The sequence below is a fragment of the Dipteris shenzhenensis genome, chromosome 3, assembly GCF_047967505.1.
Source record: "Dipteris shenzhenensis isolate YYH24624 ecotype China chromosome 3, Dip_SZ_1.0, whole genome shotgun sequence".
Classification (NCBI taxonomy): Eukaryota; Viridiplantae; Streptophyta; class Polypodiopsida; order Gleicheniales; family Dipteridaceae; genus Dipteris; species Dipteris shenzhenensis.
Window position 1 is genome coordinate 46,455,347 of NC_141598.1, and position 18,204 is coordinate 46,473,550.

Consider the following 18,204-nt stretch of genomic DNA (forward strand, 5'->3'; position numbering starts at 1 on the left):
ATCGAGGGATCTACTTGTAGCGTACATAGGGACAAGACCACTATCACATGCATGTTTGGATCTTTTTGAAAACCATCTAAATGGAGCATCCATACAGAAAATATTAAGAATTTTGAGTCGATTTTAAAAGAAACCCCCTTGTATATGATACAACCCCTTTCCTTATATGCACAAGGTCGGTACAATATCCCAATGACCAAAACATTCCCATATATGACCTTTGTTATATCAAGCTCTCAAAATAAAACTTAAAAGAGCTCCTTTTTATCCTAATCTAGCTTGTTAGAGTGTATCTAGAATGACCCAATTGTTATTGTAAACAAATCCTCCACATACAAAAAGTCTTATCTTGCTCATTACAATCTGTGCTCATTTCCACGTTTGTCTCTCCACACCCTATTTCTCCCCTGTGATTCTCTAATCCAAATATATTCTCACCATCTCCTTACATGCACTACATCCATCCCCAAACCTTCCTTGGCATTGGCCTACTTCAATTATGTTAGTCCACCCTCTACCTTCCTCAGGGTCACAATTGCATTACTTCTCATGCATAATAATCTAAAGCCACTCTTCCTTTCATAGTGAGGTGTGTAGCACCAAGTTGTCCTTTTTGTAGGCACCATATAAGTCCTTACTAGGCCGCATTGCTTTGACTTTATTTAGACTTGAATATGGTGCACTCAAGTTTTCAATGTCTCTTAGTAATTTATAGTTCCAATGTAGCTAACGTAGAAGGTCAGATTTTGTGTTTGATGAATGCAAACACTTTAAGCTAGATAGCTTATAGGTGCAAATGGATGCCCTCATTTGGACTAAGGGAAGACAATCCCTCTTGTCTAAATGAATCAAGTGGAAGGCTTGCTCTTAGCAAACTATGGAGGCCCTACCTTTTTTGGTAAAGTGTGAAGTCACCCTTATGATTGAAGTGGAAGGACAAACCTTAGATGCCAACACTTTCATCATATGGTAAGTTATATTGTTTTGGTTCAATGGAAAGCCATCTATTGTTTACTCAATGGAATTGTAAGATAATTTTTCTCTATTGGAATGCAAAATCGTTTTACTTTAGTGATTTTTTCTATTGGAATGAAAAATCATTTTGCTAGATATTTTTATCTCTATTATAAGGCAAGATCATTTTATTTTATTGATCTTTCTACAAATTCTTATCCTCCCTAAGCGGCTTTTGACTAGCCTTGACCCATACTTTAAGCAGTGCAATAATGTCCTTAGAGGTCTCCTTAAGCTTTTGTGCTTGTAGTTTGAATGACCTTCTTAGGTCTTCTTATAGGAAAGCCATAAGCACTCCTTGGGAAAATAATCATGTAAAGATGGTGAACAATGCAAGCCCCATTAACAAAATATAAATCTACTTCATGATTTTCTATGTTAAGATAATTGATTCTATGGTAAGATTTTGCATTTGCCAACCAAAAATGTACTGGACCATTTGGTCAAAGAATTGTTCTTACACTTGATTTCTTTATTTATTCTGAAATTATTGAATAAAGGAGAGATCAACTAAGTTCACCCAACAATGAAACTATTATAGAACAATCACTACCTAGCAAAGGGATATTCCTCCTATTATTAAGTTGATCATTCTCGAGAAAACCAGAAGGAAAACTAACAATATAATTTAACTTATGATTTCCAAGCAATGCATCAAGCTAAATTCCATAAATATATGCCTTAAACAAATCCTTGGCATGCTATTCCAAATTGAAGTATAATTAAAACTACGCATAATTTCTATTGTTTATATAATATGGGTTTCTATTATTTTCCATAAAATCAAATGGCATAAAGGTTATTGTCACTATGATTGCAAAGTTCACCTCAAAATTGTTAGAGCACACATTCCAACTTGAAATTCTGTCATTGATGCCTGCAATAAGTAATGCTTTTTATTTTGTGAAAATGTGTTGTACTAATATCTTCATTAGGAGACACACCTATAGTTTTTCATTCAAAATTATAAGATGACACATGCAAGGATCTTAGTGAAGGAGAACGCAAAATATGCCTCCTAAATCAAGCCTTGCATATGCCCACAAATCCACATGACAAATATCCATTCATGTAGTGTAAACAAACAAGTTTTAATGCACGTGCGCACACACATACACACACACACACGCACGTGCATCCACATAGGCACACACATGCATGCATCCCCACCCAAATGTACATGCGCACACACATGCATGGATACATGCACATTCCCACATGAACATGCATGATATGCACACACGTGGGCACATGTACATATGTATGCGCATGTGTACATATGCATGCATGCAAACATATATAAATGCATACATACACATGTACATACATGCATGCATACATTTAAATACATGCATGCACACAAGTACATACACATACATGCATGCATGCACGTACATTGTGATGGGATATCGAGCCACACCATATCTCCACTATAGCAACTGCACAAGTGCATTGATGAGATATAATCGTACGAGGAAGAGAAGGAGGGAGTCGATTTGAGAACAAGGTGTGGGAGGGAAATATACACATAGGAAAGAATGACTAACGTCATAGTAGGAGTGGGAGAAAATATACACGTGAGAAGGGAAAGGCAAAAGGCATGGAGGGAGATGGAGGAAAAAGACAAACTCTATGAGGGAAGGGAAAAATAATTCATAGCTTAATTGGAGAGAACGGTGGCCTATACACTGAGAGGAGGGTCTACGTATTGTTTTGGATAAATTTGACCAAAGTAAAAAGGCATAAATATGAGTGTGTGTTTGTATGTGTGGCAATAGTATAATAAAATATGGTGTGCATAGGGCCCAGGGCTAAGGTGACAGGGCATGACCATGTGCCACCCTCCCACGTAAGAGGACCCATAAGGTGTGTTGTACATAATCCATGGTAGTAATATTATAAAATGTAAGGTGGCATGGCTCCTCCATGTGCCACCCCTCCACCTAGGCGGTCCCATGCCTGCATTTAGTGAGATATGGCTCAAAGTCCATGGGAGAAGTAATATAAAATATGTGGAGATGGAGATTATATTGGGTTATTCCCTCCATATAGGATAGGCCCATGTGGGGGAGGTATAGAAGGTCCAAGAGTGTAAGTTAAATAATAGGGAAAGTAGGATGAGGTGGCAAGATTCCTTCTGCCAACCCTCCACTTGTCCTCCTAGAGGTTAGAACGTATTATAAAATTGGGAAGAGACCAAGGGAGTATCATAGACTTGAGATATGGGGCTTGATTTATGTGAAAAAATAAGGCAAAGGATTGTCGTACACAATTGAGAGTGCATAACCGCCTAGCCCACATGGGAGACTTTTCCACACACCATGCATGTGGGAGGATGCATTTATTAGGAGAGACCCCCTCTCTTGGCTATAAAAGGAGGGGGCTATTCCTTGATGGAATACGCTCATTCTTATAAAGCCACCTAGCTAGTACTTTGATATTTCCCCTCATCTTTCCTTTCAAATAAAGCATGACCCTCTTCCCTTGATGTCTCCATCTCTACATTCCTCCTCCATCCATGTACATGCTCCTCCTTCCCCTCTCCCTCTCCCCTTGTGCCAAAGTCTCCCCCTTCTTTCCCTCCCCTCTTAATCCCTTTTTCCCACCCATGTTAACGCTCCTCCCCTCACGTTCCCTATTCCTCTATGGCCCTCGAGCATCGCCATACCTATCCTCTAGCCTCTTGTCTTGATTTCTTTTCCGGCTAATAGAAATGGTGTGGCTGCTGGGATCGAAATCTCCATGGCTAGTGGTGTAAAATCTAACAACTCCTACGACTAGGTGCGACATTGCGGCCTCTTCCGTGCGTAGTTCTCTACTTTTACACCTCCAAACTGTGTGCCTTCCCTGTCTCTACGGCTGCAAAACCTCCCTGCTTTTGTACTTCCAGTCTGCATGCTTTCTGCTTGCGGTTCTTCCTACGTGTATTCTGGCTGGTGAATCTTCTGCTCGTACCGATCGCATCTATAGAACTGCAACATCTATGCTCCCTCTGAGCTCCTGCGCGTGCATTCACGCATCCACTATGTACACCCACGTGCATCGCGGACAGATTGCGATGGTTTTCTGGGCTCCTGCGTCTTCTGGTCGCGGATAATTTTTTTGAGTTTCTGCAAAACTGTAACAGATCCCGCGCCCCCCCTCTTCTTCTTCTTCTTCTTCTTCTCCTTCTCCCCCTCTCTCTTCTCTTCTTCTTCTTCTTCTTCTCTTTCTCTTCTCCTTCTCCTCTCCTCTCCTCTCTTTTTATTAAAGAGTGGGATTCTTGCCACATCATATTGCACATTTATATTAAACACAATAGTATTGGTCATCTTTTACCCATTACTCCCCCACCCTTCCTCATCAAGTATGGAACGTGCAACATTCCCTTCAATTCTACGGATTCTTATGGACCACTAGATTCTTCACTTGGCCCTTACAAGGGCATACATCATCTTGTCAAGTTTCTCAAAGGACCATTTGACTAGATGTTTCACACTGAAATCTGCAATTCCAAGCATACACCGCTCAACTGAAATCAATACCCAAGAAGCACCTCCATTCTACTTGCTTCACTAAAAATTGACCATCACCTTACTATCCAACAAACTTATGCTTACATACTAAAACTTAAACCGATGCTAGCCTCCTCCTAGTTTATAAAGGCCTGCCTCCAAACACAATGTATGCTGATAATGTCATGCCCACACATCTTGCTTCAAACACCTATCGCTATTTTGAGGATCCACATTCATGGCTCACAAAACCATGATGTTGCATTAATATACCCCAAATATCGTCACTCCCTTAGTTTCTAGAGAAAAAGTCTCCAACTTATCCTCCTTGTAGTGTGAAGGGGGGTCATGGAAACACTTTAGAACATTATCCCAATCATCGTGCAAACAATTCTCCACATCATGATCCTCATCGAGCATAATGTTACTATCCATGAAATCAAAAGGGAAGAGGGATAAGATAAATGTTTCTTTTGTTGGCAATGCTTCAGTCAACTCCTTTGTCTCAACATCAATCTCAATGCATATCCCATTAGCTGTCTCAATGTCTGTATGATCAAAGAACTCTCCCCATACTTTGTTACATTTTCTTGTATGTCCTTCATAGCATCTTCCATAAACATTGCAATGCCTCAGCAAGCTGACTTGCAACTTCACAAGTCACTTCTTCTGAAACTATGAGATTCGAGGCATCAATTAGAGTATGGGAATTATCGCTATCAACCTCAAGTTCATCATCAATACATGCATCAACCATCAAGACTTCTATCTAAACAACACCTTCTTCAACACACAACTCTTTTAGTGCTTCAACATCTATACTTTCCAAGGGGGGAGAAAGGGCATGGAATAATTGTACACAACCTTGCGTATGGCACTAATGGGCCATATAATTGACCACACGACTCCCTCCACTTCAAGGATGCATTTGATTGCACAAACGGAGGAGAGCCATACCTTCTAACATCCCTTCTTCTGGCTCTTCCAAGAGAGGGGTTTTGAATAAACACAACCTCAACACCTGACTCTTCCATCCCTAAGCTATCCAAGAGGTGCACATGTCAAAGATTAAGTCGGTTTGAGCGAGAATGTCCTTTTTTATTGCAACCACGACATGTTATACTTGACTATATGTATATGTGTGTACACACGCGTGCATACATGTGTGTGTGTGTGTGTGTGTGTGTGTGTGTGTGTGTGTTTGTTGATTCAACAGCGTCTTTGCGTACGCTTTCCTTCTGCTACATTTGGAAAGCTTTTTTGGCTCTTTGGGATTCACCTGCAATGACCGGAGTTCAACTTGTTCATTGCTCTGTGTTTGTGTAACTCTTTTATGGCCGGGGCAAAATTGAAGAAAAAATACTCAAAAAATTAGCAACTTGGCCGTTTCATGTCAACTACTTATAGTCCAATCTATTTTGGTGACATACATTCAGTTTTACCTGTCTTTGATCATGTTTGGCAAGGGAGACCTTACATACTTTATGTCAGTCATTATGGAAAGTTTTTGGAGTTCCAAACATGGCCGGAAAAGTTTGAGATTTCTTTCAATACAACGTCTCTATTTGCCAAGATACATGGGGGTTTAAATATTCTCAGCATTCACGTGCATATATTTGCTCATAGGGGGAAAATGATGCTGCAATTTATGCAAGGAGATCAACCTTGGGCTGCCATGATGCGCTATTTGCTTTTACAGATCACCACCTCTGCTTTTGGTTATTGGCAGCCAACTCAGTGGGGTTTCCTTTTTTGTTGTATTGATGGCAGAATCAAAGGTAGAATCAGTGGGGTTTTCTTTTCTGCTTTATTGATGGCAGAATCGAAGGTTGTCCTTTGGTCTCCAAAATCTTTTTTGATTGGAAGCATATCCTCTCTCACTTGGAATGGCATGGCCGCCGCCGCGACTCTTTGCAAGGCAATTCTTTACGAGCTGAAAGTACACATTAATTAAAGGTCTTTGACCCTCCACTGGCTTTGCAGGAACCCAGACGTTCCTACTTTATTAGTTTCAAAGGGATCTGCTATGTGGCTGATGTGATTCATAAGGATGGTACCATGATATATTTTCCTTCGTCGGCTGCCAGACAATATGGTTTAGACATGCATTATTGCCCTCTATGGCATAATATTACTTACATGCTTAAGTCTTTTCTGCCGGTGCCAAAACTTGAGCTTGAGAATAGGCTTGAAGATTGGACTCTTCATTCCCCAGGTTCATCAGCCCATCCCTTAAGGCTATCCCACATTACAGTGTACATTCTTTAAAAAGTTTTGTTGCCCTCACCTTAGGTTTCACATAAGGCAAATCAACTTTGGAACATGAATCGCCCGGCAACGTGGTGGTAGATGATGCTAGGGTTCTTCCATCTAAGCAGCTCTTGGCATGAAGACATATTGCTCCAGCTGTCTGTCATCACAAATGTTTGGCTCCAAGGGAATCTTTGCCTCATCTCCTTTGGCATTGTCCACACACCCATGATTTCTTGGGTCTCCTTTGAAAGCGTTTGAGAGCTAGATTTCCTAATGCTATCTTTGGGAAGCATTTCTGGCTTTTTGGGATTCACCCATGTAGACAGGGCTTTGAGTTCTTCTTCACTTGGGTTAGTTTACTGGGCACTCTGGACTCATTGGAAGGATAGAAATCATAGAGTCTTTGGTGATCCTACTTTTTCCACTTTTCCTTTTTTCTGACACTCTATGCAGCACTCTTTCTTTGATTGTCTGCAAATTCATTACATATACTACAATGTATACTTTTCATATAATGAAATCTTTTGTTGATGTATTCTCGAGCTCCCATTTGGGGGAAGCTACTATGTAATATACAACATCAAAATTTTCACCCAAAAAAGTGTATGTAGCTCTTGTAGCTGTGGTCTTCAAATCCAACAACTCTAACCGAAGCTCATTGATCATCTTTGCAAGATTTGAACCCAAAGTATCAAGTCAAGGGGGGAAAGAACTTGAAAAGAAGCATGTCGGGGGATAGGAATAGATAGGGGCAAAAGAGGTTGTGCCATGACAAGTTCTAACTATGCTACGTAGGCTTCCAATACATACAAGGAGGAAGGGGAGAGAGGCCTTTAGAGATTCTATCGAACTTCTTAGCAATAACCCTTGCTTATTCCATGGTAGTGGGTTTCTTCCACTTTAACTTAACATGGAATTCATCGCTAGCTCTATTGATCATCTAACTCAACACATATTGAGCCATTCTAGAGTAAACCTTCATTGTTAGTCTACATCCCTATAAGGCACTCCAAAAGAATAGCAGCTCGATCCACATGTTAACACAATGTTTCTCCTTCCTTTGTCTCGTACCGTAACTGGCCACTCGCAGATATGCACATCTCGGGTCTTCCTTCTTGCACAATGCTCCGCAAGAGCTGCAACCAACTTTGCTTAATCCCCTTAGCTTGCTTCTTGGTTCGTCATTTCAGTAAAACAATACACTCTTTTGTGTTTTCACCCATCTTTCCATAAAAGACAAGAATCTCTACCATTTTCTCCCACTTTTAAAAAAAGGGAAGAAAAAGAGAAGTAGAAAGGAAAGATACAAAATCACTACAAGAAGTATGGATCTTCTCTGTCAACCTTAAAAGCAGGGTGCTCCACCTTTATTGCTTGATGTAGGATGAAGTTACACCATTGATTCCCATGTGAAAAATGAACGAAATGATACAATCATATTCAAACTAACACATTCTATAACATATGATCTCACCAATAGATAGAGCTTGCAAAAATACATATTTTTCCTTTCTACACCTCTGGAATTTGAAACTCCCATAAAAATTTATAAAATTTTGAAAATGAATACAGTCCCCAAAAAATGTCATGGGGGGATCACTTTTACAACTGGCATAGCCCGAAAACATCCCCAGTGATCTGCTTAAATAGAGTTGAAGAACTCAAAAAAATTGAGCACTTATGCCTTTCATAGTACCTCAAAACTCCTTTTCTGTAAAAAGATATGGCCTCTTATAGCAACCACGTGGCATATGATGGAGCCTCCACTTGTCAAGTGTGTTGGATCTCTCATGTGTCATGCAGAGGGTTGACACTTGCCTTGAGGAAAACAAGGAGCCGCTGAGAGAAGGGAGTGAAGGGAAAGTGGTCTGAGTGCAGTCGAGCTATATGTTGAGGTTGAGAGGAGGGGGTGCAGGTGAGTGATGAGGCCAAGCAACAAGAGTGACAGAAAGGGCAGTTGTCAGGGAGGGGTTGGTAGTATTGAGAGGCCGAGAGGGGTTGGGAATCGTTGAGTGAAGGGAGAAGCAAAGGGAGGTGAGGGGTGGTGGAGAGGCTGAGATGCTCTGAGAGGGGGCAGGAAGATGCGTCTGAAGGAGAGGTTATGTGAGTGACGGGAGTGGAGACATTAGAGGGGGGTATGGTGGACTGAGAGCACTATGAGGGGGCAGGGGAGAGGGGAGGGAAGAGTCAGAGTGGCATTGGAGGTGAAGGGGGATGGTGGACTGAGAATGCTGTGAGGGGCAGGCTGCAGAGAAGCCGGCGAGAGGGGAGGGGAGAGTTTATGTGGAAGGGAGGGTGATGGGAAGGCTAAGATCACTATGAGGGGGCAAGTTGGAGAGAAGCCAGTGAAGGGGGCAGCGGCCAAGGGGAGGGGAGAGTCTGTGTGGAAGGGAGGGTATTGCAGGTGAGGGGGTTACTACCGAGACAACAGTCAGGAGGGAAAAGAATGATGAGAGGGGCGACAAGTCACAAAGGGGGCAGGGAGAGAAGGAAAAGGGGGAGGCAAGGTCATTGTTGAAGAGGTAACATCTGAGAGGGGAGCGAAGGATGAGAGGGGAACAGGAAGAAAGAGTCATGAAGGGAGGGGGAAGGGGGGGGAGTACATTGGTAGCCCAAAAGGAGGACCGTGGAATCACAAGAATGGGTGGAGGTTCGATCTCTGCTAGCAATCCATATAATGGACCAATGAGGCATTACCATACAAGGAAGAGAAGCAGGGATTCAATTGGAGGACAAGGAGCAGGAGGGAAATATACACATGGGGAGGGAATGGTGAAAGTCATGGTGGGAGTGGGAGGGAAAAGGAGAGACTCCATGAGGGAAGGGAAAGACCCTCCATAGCTTAATTGGATGGGCTGTGCCATTGCAGGCTGAGGGCCACCCCTCAGCTCGCCTGGCTGCCGAGCCCCTTTGCACCTCTGGTTTTCTGGTCATGTGCCAGCGCAGTGAGCCTGGCAGCTGGTTGCTGGGGTCGTGTGCAGGTTATGCGTTCGTGGAGGCTCATCCAGCCTGCCCGAGAAGATTGTGCAGGGCAGGAGCAGCTCTTAGACTCCACCCCTGCCCTTAGGCCATTTTGCGGCTGTTTGTGGCCCCTCTGGACTGGTTTGCTTGGTGGCTGCATTGTTCAAGTGATTGGCTAGCTTGGGAGCGAGGTTGCCACTGGCTTTTATTGAAGGTGCTGCTCGTCGCTCTTCTTGGGAGCAGCCTATATCTTCTTATCAGGAGGAGGTGTTGGAGGCCCGTGCCTTTTCAGGGCTGTTTTGGTGCTTTTGTTGTGCTGGCCTTCCAGTCGGCTAGCCTTTGGCGGGATGTTGCCCCTCTTTGCCCTATTTACCTCCCTCTCCACCTTTTTCCCTTCCTTTCAGCAGCGAAGACTTTGTGTTGGTTATTGTGCGGACTGAATTTCAGCGGTGACCGTTGGTTTGGCAGAGGAGCTCAAATGGCAGCATCCTCGACTCCCCAAACTATGAAGGTTCTTCTCTCCCCAAAGACAAGCAATAGGTGAAGAAAGCAATCAAGTCAATTCAAGACAAAGCGATCGTGGGCCGGATAGTCGGACTTATGCCTACGAGAAGCCTGGTGTGAGATTGGATCCAGGCGAGTTTAGCACTCGATGTGGTGACCACATAGGAGGTTACCATCTATGGGAGGGGGGTTTTCCTTCTCCAACTGAATTCTCCTGACACCACCAGGACCCTAGTGGAGTGGATCCCTCTCCTATCCCTCTCTTGCTGGGCCTGCACTTGGTTTACTTCATTCCATGGTAGCATGTTTCACTTGGTTTACTTCATTCCATGGGGCGGCTCTTTGACTCCTTGGTCCGCCCAGCTGGAATGTATGGCAGCCCTTGTTGGGGGCCAGACTTATTGGATACAGAGAGTGGGCACAGGTGAAATGGCTACAGGTTCTCATGCTATCACGGATGATTCGTAGCAAGCCATCCGTTCCTCACCAGATCATTCAGGCTTTTGGGTCATCTCCATTACAGCTAGATGCTGCATTTCAGGTTATCACATATCTATACCGAGTCCAAGAGTATGGGGATTACTCTTCCGGACGTAGCAACAGGGGGTGACCAGAGATGCTGGTATATGCACACACAGAGAGATGGTTTGGAGACTGAGGCTCCACATGGACAGACTCCCTCCCTTCCAGTACAATATGGACGCTCCGTTTTCTCCCCTCATGTCACACGATGTCAACCAGGTAATCTGTGAGGATCTCTTACAGCTACACACATTCCGGACTTGGTTGGGACCGAGCGAACTCCCTGTGAAGCTTAGCTTCTACAGAGATCATCGTTTACATATCATAGAGGAGGGTTTCATTGACCCACTAGGATACACACAGATCCACTTACCCCACTCACTGAGGATCTCTATTGGGCAGTTCTGGGTCTCTTCACATAGACTTTGTATCGAGAGCGGCAGAGCAAAGCGCCTACCCAGGGAAAGGCGTTTATGCACATTATGTGACATGCAGGAGGTTAAGACGGAGGAGCACTTCATCTTCAGGTGTCCCGTTTACTATGAGATCCGAGGGCATTTCTATTGCCTCTTCAAAGATAGCTATGGGGTTTTGTCCCGATTCCTCTCCTATCCAGATCAGAGATGCTTGGTAGGCTTCATTCATGAGGTAGTCTCGCACCACGAGAGGATACTTCGATCACGAAGACAGGAGCTGACCTCTTCCTTGGCATACCCCTCTCAGAGCTCTATCAAAGAGTTCTTTCAGCCATATCACCTGGACTCCCCCGAGACAAGACCTCGACATGATCGGGACCCAGAGCCAGTGACTCGACAGCTCAGATAGAGGACGGACGCGCTTACACTTGGGGATATTCCCTCCATGTTTTGCGTCAGCCGACAGGGGTTATTGTAGGCCTTGTTAGAAGTAGAGCTATAACCAAGAGACGTCATAGGACCGCACCCTCGAGTGGTCGACAACACTTTATCTCGGTGACTTCATGCTTCCAGTGCCTCATCCACCCCTGATGTCTTGATGATGATGATGATGATGATGATGATGATGATGACGCTGGTGATGATGATGTGACTGATATGTAGTCGACCACCGACATGACTATGTTGTACTCAGTATTCAGTACTACCATTTTGCCTTTTTTTGCATTCTGCATTGGTGTGGATGCTCGTCTAGTAGCTCACAGCTTGCTTGTGTTAGGATTTTCACAGTCTCATAGATCCATCGGTCTTCCGAAGACTTTAATTAACTTTCTTTCTTTCTTTCTTTCACCATTAATGACATGGACATGACCCATCATGTGCTTTGCTTTCCATTGATGCTCTGGATTCTCGGGGCTCCCGAAGGAATATCCTATCATCCTTCACTCCATTGGGAGAGCTATTGGCATGGTGGTGGAGCTGCCACCTCAAACAACATCATTAGTGGTAGTAAATGACGGAATCCCTAGACTCAAGCTAATAGTGGAGAGCCTTGGGTCCCTCCCAGAGGAGATCCTTCTTGAGACCCTTGATGGTGGAGAGTTTAGATAGTGTACTGAGCTTCCAGGCCAATGCTTTATGATGCAAATAGATGGGGCACTTGGCTCTGGATTTTGTCGGAGAGGTGCGGCCAGGACTTCTTCATAGCCTCGACAGGAGCAGAGGGTTGTTGGCCTAGATAGAGCACAGTCGGATCCGAACAGAGGATGGAGTCCCAAACCCCAACCCTCAATAGGGACTTGGACCAATTTGGGCAATTAAGGCACTCTATGAGAGGGTCTTACTATTGGGGTCAAATAGGATTGTCCACTATTAGGAACTCTATTTGGCCTCTACATTGACAGGCTTGAGACCTTTGTCGGGACACTACAGGGGGCTGGATGCTCTTGCATTGGCTCCTTGATCTAAATTCTCCTCTATGTGATCTTACTCTCTCTTCAATTGAAGGCCTCCAATGACACCTCGATGCACTCTAAACCTTCTGTGAGACACATGCTCTCAAGGTCAATGTTAGAGCGTAGTTTATACTCTATAGATTATCGGTGGAGGTCATTGCATCCTATAAATATTTGGGGATTCTTTTCTCTAGCTCGATTTTCACAATGCAACCAACCACGCAGGCCTAATTGAGCACATGATGCACCACACTTGCTAAACTTGAAATAGTGCTTCACTCTCATTACAGGATCCCTGGACCAAGTCTTTTCTCTTTGACTCCTTGGTCCCCCCAACATGCATGTATCGTAGTGGGGCTTGATTTACCAAAGGTAGATTGAGCCCAAGCAAGAAGGCTCTATGTTCTCTTATTGTCATAGATGATCTGTAGTAAACCATCAGTCCCATACCAAATCCTTTTGACTGAGTTTGAGGTACCCCCAACCAAGTCTTTTCTCTTTGACTCGTTAGCCCCCCTAGCAAGCATGAATGGCAATCCTTGCTGGAGTCAAAGCTAGACTGGGCCAAAGTGGAGAGGCTTTAGGTTCGCTTATTGTCATGGATGATCCATAATAAGCCGTCAACCCACACCACTTCATTTTGGTTGAGTTTGGGTACCCTGACTATAACTTGACGTAGCTTTCTAGGTGATCACATAGCTCTATAGAGTCAGGTATTATGGTTCCTCGACCTCAACTAACACACGTACCATGGCTAGCCTTATCCTCGTCCATAACACTAGCAGCTGGGGGCGATCAGAAGTGTTATTGTGCTCATACATGCAGATGGTTTGAGAGCCTGAGATTCACATATGGATAGGTTGCCCCCCTTTCAATATAACCTTGAGACCCCTTCTGTCCCACTCACTTTACCACAGCTAGCCAAGTTATTTGAATAGCTATAGAGACAATTGCTTATGGATAACAGAGGAGGCTTCATCAATCTACTAGGATACACACAAATACACCTCCCCACTCTTTGAGGAATTTGATTGAGCGATTCCGTGTTTCCTCGCACCAGCTACGAATTGAGACCGGATAGGCTAAGTAGGGAATACCTAGAGAGGGCCACATTTGCACTCTATGTGATCTACAAGAGATTGAGCCATATCATTTTTCTTTTAGATGCCCTGTGTACTATGAGATCCGAGGTGGTCATCAATGTCTCTTTAGAGGAATGGGTTTAGACACCTCTCTAGCCTCTAGTGTCACTCCTATCGAGGACATCTAGAAGTATTTATTCATGAGGCACCATGACATAGAGACTAGATGCCTAGGGCACATAGATGAGATCAGGGTGCTCAGTCAAATTCCACTCAGTGTGGTTGATGAATTTTCCCAGTCAAATAGCACAAACCAGCAGGCCCCAGGGAGGCGCCGTAGGCAAAGCCCAAGCGAGAGATACGACATACCCTTCCATGTGTCGATGCAAATTAGGCTTGGGGATCTAATCTCCATGTTTACCAGCCCAAAGGCATGGCCGATGGGTGTAATAGTGGCACTTGTGCAATGCAGGGCCACAACTAGGAAACCACGGTTGACCATGACCGTCGCTAGTGCTCTATCATGGGTTTTATGCGGCCGCAGCCTGCTTCATCAGAGCCTCTCATGGACTTATACAAAGGACCACCACAATGTCCCCACAACACAGCTTTTGTCTTTTCCATGGACTCTGACACTTTGTACTAGCATTTTATGTTTATGTTGTACTTGTCTTGGTTGCAGATGCCTACTTAAAGGCTCCGACTATTTAGCTCATTGCATCTGTTGTTTAAAAGACCCTTTGGTCTTTTCAAGACTTTAATAAACTCTCTCTCTCTCTCTCTCTCTCTCTCTCTCTCTCTCTCTCTCAGCCACCCCGCCACCCCTAAGTGGCACTTGTGCAATGCAAGGCCACAACTAGGAAACCACCGTCGACCATGACCGTCGCTAGTGCTCTATCATGGGTTTTATGTGGCCGCAGCCTGCTGTTACATCATCAGAGCCTCTCATGGACTTATACAAAGGACCACCACAATGTCCATACAACACAGCTTTTGTCTTTTCCATGGACTCTGACACTTTGTACTAGCATTTTATGTTTATGTTGTACTTGTCTTGGTTGTAGATGCCTACTTAAAGGCTCCGACTATTTAGCTCATTGGATCTGTTGTTTAAAAGACCCTTTGGTCTTTTCAAGACTTTAATAAACTCTCTCTCTCTCTCTCTCTCTCTCTCTCTCTCTCAGCCACCCCGCCACCCCTAAGCACACACCCTGCCATCCCCCAACCTACCTCTAGCTCCACCATCCCCTTAGCCTAGTGCCTAGCCTAGGCCCCTATCCCGACACCTAGCCTACCCCCTAGTCCCTACCACGTTGCCTTGACCCAAGCCTACGCGGAAGCCCTGTTGTGAGCCGCGAATCTGTGCGGGGGGCTGCTAAGTGCTGTGCCTACACATCGACCTGCCAAAGCTTCACAGGAGAGTGCAAGAGTGCAAGAACCCGCACTTGGCCTGCAAGAAGCCCTCTCGGGACTGCTCGTCACTGATCCACATCCAAGAACCACCGTCCAGATCAAGAAAACGACAACAGAATTCAAGAAAGTGTCTGGCGACTCCAGAATAGTACCTGACTGCTCCAAGAAAGTGCCTCGGGCTGCAAGAAACACTAGATGATCAAAACCAAGAGCCGAATCAATAGTCGAATCAAGGAAAAGGTAAAAAAGGAAGCTTCAGCAAAAATACAATGCATCTTTGAAAGGGGAAACGGGAAGAAGGGCAGAAAAGGACTACCAGCATACTTGAAGGTCACCCAGGGCAGTAATAATGTGAATATACTGTCTATTTCTGCACTGCCACACACAGTCCACGTAAGCCTATAAATTTACTGCATTATCATACAATTGGCTGAGACACCATGCCTACAAGAGCGGAAGTAGAAGATACATGGGGCAAACTAGATTTGGAGACAGCCATGGCAGCACTCTCTACAGGGACAGCTCACAAAGGTACTACACAGGTACTCACATGCCTCAACAAAATCTGCCTCGTGCTGATAGAAAAAATAGACAACTTGGAGGCCACCAATGTGGCCCTATTGGCTGAGAAAGCGCATGTGGGCATGACACTAGCTGAGATTAGGAAACAAGGTGGGAAGGTACAAGAAGAATGGAGGAAGGAGAAGGCCAAGAAAGAAGAACCACTAAGGTCAAACATCATGCTGATAACCAATGCGCATGGATTATGCAAAAACCAAACACAGTGCTTTACACACTCATAGTTTGTGTGTAACTTTTGCACTCACTCTCTTTGTTCAATGTTAGCCTTTAAGGAACATCTATGAAGTTCAGGTTTTGTGGTCTAATGTTGTTCATATGAATCCACATTTGGATCTATGGATAGCCTTTGGAAGATGATGTCTTTCTATGCCTTAAAGTGCTCTAATTGCCCCTTGAACGGCCTTAATTATTGCAATTTTGCACAAGTAAAGATATAATGAAGGGCTAAAACTACAATTTGAGCCATATGTTCAAGGGAGTTCTCAGCTCAAATAAAACTTCTTCTATTGTAGTTACTATTGATGATCCTCAACTTGTACACATACATATATACATGTATGTATTTTCTCGTGCATAGCCCTTATCTCTAGGATTGTCTAAGATAGTATATAATCAATACCCACCACATCGTTTGGCAGCCTTGAACCATTTTATAGACAATAGGATTCCTTATAAGATCCTAGCCAACATAGCTTGCCTCTACCATAGCTGGGCTATCAATGGACATGACCACCCTGAGATCATGACATACACATCTAGATCGTGTTTTCTATTACTATTTTGTTTTTTGGATTATAAGGGTGTATTAAACACCTCTGTTCCACTACAAGGGTATTCTCTATCATGTTGTAATTCCATTTAGCCATATAGGCCTCTTTGAAAATACACACACACACAAAGACACACATGCCTACTTGCACATGTAAAAACCCTCATGTTGTCCCATCATTCTCCATTGCTACACCTTCACTTATTATCACATAAGTAAAATACTGAGAGTACTCTCAAAGTACAATATATTAAAGGCACGTATCACTTCATAGCATCCTTTGGAGTATCGTTGTTGAATTTAACTAGATATAACATACCTTTTCTTGGTATTCTTCTTGAAGACTCACGTTGATTAAATCCTTAGCATTCCTCTCTGGAAAACCATACAAAGTTATGGTTTATAAACAACAATTTGTTGACATTAAGAAATAAGAAAATTGATCATAATTTTTCATTTGTGAAACACCATAGAGAAAAAGTTTTGGAGTTGGAAAATATGCCTTTTGGAAGATTGTAGGGGAAAACCATTCTTTCAAACTTTAGAAATAACCTAAGCTCTCTCTCATTCATTCAAGCGTTGTTTGCATTCATGGGAAAAGTGCAAGTCCTGGAGTGGCAACATGCCATGGATGAAGAGTAGAATGCTCTTCTTAAAAAATAGACTTGGACTTTGATGGATCTCCTTGTAGAGAAGGAGTCCATAGGATGCAAATGGATTTACAAAGTCAATCTCAACTCAAATGGTGAGGTTGACTATGGTCATACAGAGCCAAGTTGGTAGCAAAGACATATGCCCAAGAGTATGGCATGGATTATGAAGAGAGCTTTGCATCACTTGCAACAGTCAGGACAACCACCACTATTTATTCAGGAGTGGTTTTGGCCCACTCGAGAGAGATTTATTAGCCCATCCTGATTATGACATGTAATTTTCCTCCTCAAGACTCGATGCCATAGACATTGGCTCATGTGAGTGCAAAGAAGCTTGGTATAGCCCAGCCAAGGTTGAGTATGTCAAGTCATGCTCTCTACCGTAAACAACCCCTCTCTGCTATTTGATTTGGGAGGCAGACCATTGGAGTGATGGTAGTGCTTTGTCAAATGACGAGCTACTACTTGGAGGTTACAAAGGAGGAGGAAGGGACCCAAACAGACTGATCAGGCTGTTAGGAAATCGAGTCTGTTAGGAAACAGATTGATCAGGCTGTTAGGAAATATATTGATCAGGCTGTTAGGAAATAGAGTCAATTTGAGTGACTTCTAGTGTGTTTTATTGAGTCCTAGAGTGAGTTCTAGACTTTTTTATATCTAGTAGTGCCATGTGTCATATTGGGAGTTATCCCATATACATTTGGTACTTAGAGTGTGTGTGTGCCTATCCTATAAAGGCACTATACTTTCACTTGTCAAATCAATCAAGCCTCAAGCCTCTTGGTTACGTAAGTACTTTCCCTTGGTTATGTAAGCCTCAAGCCTCTTGTTTTATTGAGTCCTAGAGTGAGCTCTAGAGACTATTTTATATCTAGTAGTGCCGTGTGTCATATTGGGAGTTATCCTATGTACATTTTGGTACTTAGAGTGTGTGTGTGCCTATCCTATAAAGGCACTGTACTTTCACTTGTCAAATCAATCAAGCCTCAAGCCTCTTGGTTATGTAAGTACTTTCCTTTGGTTGTTCATTTCTTTCTAAGCATTTCATTTGCTTTCCATTTCCATTTCATTATGTTTGCTATCTAGC

At 43.6% G+C, this 18,204-nt stretch overlaps 1 long non-coding RNA gene across 1 annotated transcript in view; it reads right to left on the reverse strand.

Moving 5' to 3' along the window:
• Positions 1-1,819: 1,819 nt before the first annotated feature.
• Positions 1,820-18,204, reverse strand: part of LOC147903893 (uncharacterized) — a 50,371-nt gene continuing 33,986 nt past the window's right edge. Inside the window, exons 3-6 of the long non-coding RNA XR_015540539.1 lie at positions 16,784-16,839; positions 15,430-15,488; positions 15,266-15,304; positions 1,820-1,891 (exon numbers count right to left, since the gene is read on the reverse strand). This is a non-coding gene — a long non-coding RNA (uncharacterized LOC147903893). The remainder of the gene's footprint in view (positions 1,892-15,265; positions 15,305-15,429; positions 15,489-16,783; positions 16,840-18,204) is intronic.